The sequence below is a fragment of the Chrysemys picta genome, unplaced genomic scaffold, assembly GCF_011386835.1.
Source record: "Chrysemys picta bellii isolate R12L10 unplaced genomic scaffold, ASM1138683v2 scaf471, whole genome shotgun sequence".
Classification (NCBI taxonomy): domain Eukaryota; kingdom Metazoa; phylum Chordata; order Testudines; family Emydidae; genus Chrysemys; species Chrysemys picta.
In genome coordinates this window covers 42,105-49,000 of record NW_027053178.1, presented here as the reverse complement: position 1 = coordinate 49,000, position 6,896 = coordinate 42,105, and positions in this window count along the sequence as shown.

Genomic DNA, 6,896 nt, shown 5'->3' with positions numbered 1-6,896 from the left:
ACTTACCGCAGGCTCCACACTATGCTATGTCGACAGGAGATGCTCTCCTGCCGACATTGCTTCCGCTCTCCCATCAATTGAGCGTGTCTTCACTAGACCCGCTAAATCGATACTACTGCATTGCTTGCAGCAGCGCCGATTTAGTTCCGCACTGAAGACAAGCCCTTAGACTGGATTGTTAACGGAGCTACTCATCCAGCTCCCAGTAAATTTAAATGGGACGTGGCCATTTAATCCCTTAAGGAAGTCTAAATTCTGCCTTTGGATATATGTTGGCAAGTCTCACTGAAGTCCCAGCATCCTATCCTAGTGCAGAAGATGACCTAATATCTAATTTCTGTGCTTCAATGATCCTAAATGCATTTAATAAGGCTAAAAGCCAGCTCAAAAACACACGCTGTATATTCACTGTGCTAATGAGATTGTGAACACGTGTTCGCACCTCTAGGGTGCCCCCTTCTCGCTGGATATGGCATTGCAAAGGATTTGCCTCTCATACCCCTTGTGGTGACTACTTTGTCAACTACAATGACCTCTCCCAATGCCCCCTGAAGGTATGCTGTGGCTTGATCCCCAGCCACGACACATAAATGTCTAAGCTGCTTCTGGGGTAGCACAAACAAGTCCAAATAAAGATTCAAACTACAGGAGAACCTCAGAGTTACGAACTGACCAGTCAACCACACACCTCATTTGGAACCAGAAGTATATAATACGGCAGCAGCAAAGACAAAAAAAAAAAAAAAAAGCAAATACAGTACAGTACCATGTTAAACAAAACTAACAACAAAATATAGGGAAAGCAGCATTTTTCTTCTGCATAGTAAAGTTTCAAAAATGTATTAAGTCAATGTTCAGTTGTAAACTTTTGAAAGAACCATAACGTTTTGTTCAGAGTTACGAACATTTCAGAGTTACGAATAACCTCCATTCCCAAGGTGTTTGTAACTCTGAGGTTCTTCTGTAGCTTCGTATTAATAGTTCTTCTGCTCCTCCCTGGCTCCACATAGTTCCCTTTTTGTATCCTGCCTGTTAAACACTAGCCCAGGGCTTCTCTCCATCACAGAAGCCTGTCTCCTGAGCAGTCGCTCCACAATTGACCTCCCTCAGTCTACTTATACAATTACTCACCCCTGAGGTGTGGAACATGAGTAATTGGGTGCTTTCCCTTGGCTTGCAGGTGATAGGGGCTTAGCCTCATCATAGTGATCCATGCTGGATGAGACCCACATCCTTGGTTCGGTTTATGGGAATTTATGCAGAGACTTATGCCAATGGGATTTTCAAAGACAGGAGTAAATAATATGCAGACGAGCTGCACCATAGGAAATGTTGCCCTCATTTTTGGTGGCATATGTTTTAATGCTTGTACCCTGACAATAAAACCACACAAATCTGTTTTAACGTTGAAATAAATGCAGTTCAAATTCTAAGTTTGTGCCCACACAATTTGTCGGTTGTTATTAAACCATAAAGAAGAAAATGTGTGCTTTTATTTTTTCCAGACAGCCTTTTCTCTATAATTGCCTATCATTTTAACTGTAAAAATTCAGCAAAGTGCGTAAGAGCTGCCTGCATAATAATGATAATTATATACATGCAAAACATTATTAGGGAACCTTGCACCCCAAAACACGTCACTAACTATATACATACACAACACCACTACATTTTAGCTACCAGTGGAGCCAGTGCTAAGCCAATTTACCCCAGTTGAGGATCTAGACCTAGAAATATACACATGGGTTACAACATTTGGAACTGGTTTCAGATTTCTAAAATCTGCCAAGTTTAGGGTTCTTTGCCTCCGGGGGTTTTATTCCAGGCACATCTGTAGTTAATGTAAGCATGTTAGTGGAAACTGGTAGTTTGGGAACTAAGGAACCCAAAATAATTGTCAGAACTTTACCAGCATAACACTAGTTAATCAGAAGGGGAAATTTACTGGTTAATATTTAGCAGTAAAATGTTTCATACTGTCAATATCACAAAGGGTATCAAAATTCAACAAAACAACTACCACTAGCAAGAAGCTCTGAAGTGACAGCTTTAATTAACTTTCTTCGAATACATCTGCCACTTCACAGTAGTACCTGTTAAAAATACATTTTACTGTGTCTTGCTTCAGAACATGATCTGGAGCAACGTGGATGAAGATTTCTTCTAAGTCAAGTGGGTCAAGTTATCTCAGTTTTGTCTGTCCGATACAGCATGCACTCACCACACAATACATCACTCGGCCTGGGTGCTGCTGGAACATAGAGACCAAATTACCTTTTGCCCTGGAGGAATGCTGCCTCTTTCAGCAGTGCAACTGATCTCACAGAGTAGTCATCTTCCGGTACTGGATCAATACCACAACAGAATACACAGTCTTCAGTAATACTAGTTCTCCTTCACCTTATCAGACAAACCTTTACTGCGCCAAACCATGCTTTCCTTTCTGCTTAAAACAGCTTGGTAGGAACCTGATTCAAAGCCCATTGAAGTCAAACGACTATCCATTGACTTCTCTGGGCATTGGACCTGGCCCTAATGATACACATTGTGAGCCCAATTCTTTGCTCTGGATGAGCTGTGTTCAACGTAAGAACAAGAGACAGAGATAGAAGATGGCTGTAAACTACCCCTATGTTTCCTTACAGGATGCCCAGCCCTCCATCCCAAAGGGCCATTCTGGCACCTGGAGATTGGTAGGGCATAAAGCCTCCCTATCCATGCCCTCATTCCCCAAGGAACACTCCCTGTGCCAGGGGCAGAAAGGCTGAATGGTGACTGAGATGCTATGGTGGCTGAATGCACCTGGGGATTACACTTGGTGAATCCTCAGAAGGCCAGATCTGGCTGGTTTGCTCTGCTGAAGCAGCACATAGCAGCTGCAGCGGGGTTGAGAATGGGTCCCCATAGCTATAAATGGAGCTTGTCTCCAATGCAAAGGTGTACCTCCCATTGGCAGCCATAGGAGTTACTATTTCTTATCAAGGGGAAAATACACTCTCAGACATAAAATCCCAAACAGGAACTCAGACAACAGCACGAAAATACCTTGTCCTGAGCAATTCCACAGGATGGAAAGGAGTAAGGGGGAAATCGGCTCTAGAATGAAGGAAACTTCAGAGTCTCTTGGATCACATAGCAGAGAGGATCTGTGTGCGTTACCCCCTTACCGCCCCGGGTGAAAACCACACAAGGCAAGTATGTCTAACATTCTCATATTTGGGTCACTCTGCCCTAGTATGAGCGATACGGTTTTTAACAGAAATTCCACAGTCGGCCGAAGAATTGATGTGCCTCCTACCCTAACATCGCAGCTGCGGAGGCGACTTCTTCACAAACAACCACTCCTTCCCCACCCATCTCCATTTAGAACAAAATGAATATCAATCTAGCGAGGGCCGTGACTCAGCACAGAAGAGGAGAGAGCTCAAATTTTGAGACTGCGCTGCTGAGAGGAATACAGTGCATGAATCACAGACATGATCTCAGGCACTGTGGGATAAATACAGAGCTGATGTATATGTTAGACTCCCTCAGGCTCCCTTACCACCTACTTATCCCTTCCTACTAATAATGTAATGGAGTTGGTGTCACTTACACCTTCTTCTAGCTGTTGTGTGTGTAAGTTAGAGTCAGGCAGGGGAGCTTAGCCCTGGTCTAAACTGGGAGGGGAGGGGAGTTGATCGTAGGGTAGGTCTATATTTACCTCCGGGTCTGGCGGTAAGCAATCGATCTTCTGGGATCGATTTATCGCGTCTTGTCTAGACGCGATAAATCGATCCCGGATCGATCCCGGAAGTGCTCGCCGTCGACGCCAGTACTCCAGCTCGGCGAGAGGAGTACGCGGCATCGACGGGGGAGCCTGCCTGCCACGTCTGGACCCGCGGTAAGTTCGAACTAAGGTACTTCGACTTCAGCTACGTTATTAAAGTAGCTGAAGTTGCGTACCTTAGTTCGAAGTGGGGGGGTTAGTGTGGACCAGGCCCAAGTTACGCAACTTCAGCTATGTGAATAATGTAGCTGAAGTCGACGTGCTTAGATCTACTTACTGCAGTGAGTCGACTGCTGCCACTCCCCCATTGACTCTGCCTGCGTCTCTCGTGGCGCTGGAGTACAGGAGTCGATGGGAAAGGGCTCGGGGGTCAATTTATCGCATCTAGACGAGACACGATAAATCGATCCCCGCTGGATCGATCGCTGCCCACCGATCCGGCAAGTAGTGTAGACATACCCTAAGTGACATGAGTATAGTCTCCCTTACACACTGGTAAAGTGGGAATAAGTAGGACTTAGGGGAGTGGTCCATTTTTGCACCACTCTAACTATTTTGTTTAGTGGGTGATTTTTTACCAAACTAGCTGTACCAGTACTACCATTAATGTAGGTACAGTTATACTGGTATAAAGGTGCCTTTGGGTATGTCTACACTACGAAATTAGGTCGAATTTATAGAAGCCAGTTTTATAGAAATCGGTTGTATACAGCCGATTGTGTGTGTCCCCACATAAAATGCTCTAAGTGCTCTAGTCGGCGGACCGCGTCCACAGTACCGAGGCTAGCGTCGACTTCCGGAGCATTGCACTATGGGTAGCTATCCCACAGCTATCCCACAGTTCCCGCAGTCTCCGCCGCCCATTGGAATTCTGGGTTGAGATCCCAATGCCCGGATGATGCAAAACAGTGTCGCGGGAGGTTCTGGGTACATGTCGTCAGGCCCCTCCCCCTCCGTCACAGCAACGGCAGACAATAGATTTGCGCCTTTTTACCTGGGTTACCTGTGCAGACAACATACCATGGCAAGCATGGAGCCCGCTCAGCTCACCGTCACCATATGTCATCTGGGTGCCGGCAGACGTGGGACTGCATTGCTACACAGCAGCAGCAGCTAACTGCCTTTTGGCGGTAGACGGTGCAGTAGACTGGTAGCCTTCATCGGCGATCTGGGTGCTGGCAGCTGTGGGGCTGGCAGCCGTAGGGCTGCATTGCACCAGCCCCTCGCCTTTTGCCTTTTGACAGTAGATGGTGTATTACGACTGGTAACCGTCCTATTACAAGTTGGATCATCACACATTAACAGAGTCTTCCCTGAGCAGCAGATCGTGCAATAGGCCTGAAGGCCATCGTAGTACACTAACTGCCAAGCGCCCAGTATTTGCTGCCAAGCACCCAGAAGATGCCGAGGGCTATCAGTCATGCTGCACCGTCGTCTTAAGATGTAAAAAATATATTTGTTCTGTATTCATTTGCTTCCCGCTCCCTCCGTCAAATCAACGGCCTGCTAAACCCAGGGTTTTCAGTTTAATCTTTGGGGGGACCATTCTGTGTGACAGTTGTTTGTGTTTCTCCCTAATGCACAGCCACCTTTCTTGATTTTAATTCCCTGTACCTGTACATCATGTCGTCACTCGGCCTGCCCTCCCTCCCTCCTTCCCCTGGTCCGTCAGATACTAGTTTCGCGCCTTTTTTCAGACCAGGCGCCATAACTAGCACTGGGATCATGGAGCCCGCTCAGATCACCGTGGCAATTATGAGCACTATGAACACCACGCGCATTGTCCTGGAGTATATGCAGAGCCAGGACATGCCAAGGCGAAACCCGGACCAGCCGAGGAGGCGATTGCAGTGCGGCGAAGAGAGTGATGAGGAAATTGACATGGACATAGACCTCTCACAAGGCACAGGCCCCAGCAATGTGGAAATCATGGTGTTACTGGGGCAGGTTCATGGCGTTGAACGCCGATTCTGGGCCCGGGAAACAAGCACAGACTGGTGGGACCACATCGTGCTGCAGGTGTGGGACGATTCCCAGTGGCTGCGAAACTTTCGCATGCGTAAGGACACTTTCATGGAACTTTGTGACTTGCTTTCCCCTGCCCTGAAACGCCAGAATACCAAGACGAGAGCAGCCCTCACAGTTGAGAAGCGAGTGGCGATAGCCCTGTGGAAGCTTGCAACGCCAGATAGCTACCGGTCAGTCGGGAATCAATTTGGAGTGGGCAAATCTACGGTGGGGGCTGCTGTGATCCAAGTTGCCAGGGCAATGAAAGACCTGGTGATATCAAGGGTAGTGACTCTGGGCAACGTGCAGGCAATAGTGGATGGTTTTGCTGAAATGGGATTCCCAAACTGTGGTGGGGCCATAGACGGAACCCATATCCCTATCTTGGCACCGGAGCACCAAGCCACCGAGTACATAAACCGCAAGGGGTACTTTTCAATGCTGCTGCAAGCCCTGGTGGATCACAAGGGACGTTTCACCAACATCAACGTGGGATGGCCGGGAAAGGTACATGATGCTCGCGTCTTCAGGCACGCTGGTCTGTTTCGAAAGCTGGAGGAAGGGACTTTCTTCCTGGACCAGAAAGTAACCGTTGGGGATGTTGAAATGCCTATCGTGATCCTTGGGGACCCAGCCTACCCCTTAATGCCATGACTCATGAAGCCGTACACAGGCAGCCTGGACAGGAGTCAGGACCTGTTCAACTATAGGCTGAGCAAGTGCCGAATGGTGGTGGAATGTGCATTTGGACGTTTAAAAGCGCGCTGGCACAGCTTACTGACTCGCTCAGAACTCAGCGAAAAGAATATCCCCATTGTTATTGCTGCTTGCTGTGCGCTCCACAATATCTGTGAGAGTAAGGGGGAGACATTTATGGCGGGGTGGGAGGTTGAGGCAACTCGCCTGGCCGCTGATTACGCGCAGCCAGACACCAGGGCGGTTAGAGGAGCACAGCAGGGCGCGGTGCGCATCAGAGAAGCTTTGAAAATGAGTTTTGTGACTGGCCAGGCTACGGTGTGAAACTTCTGTTTGTTTCTCCTTGATGAACCCTCCAACCCCCCCCCCCGCCGACCCGGTTCACTCTACTTCCCTGTAAACCAACCACCCCACCCTTCCCTCC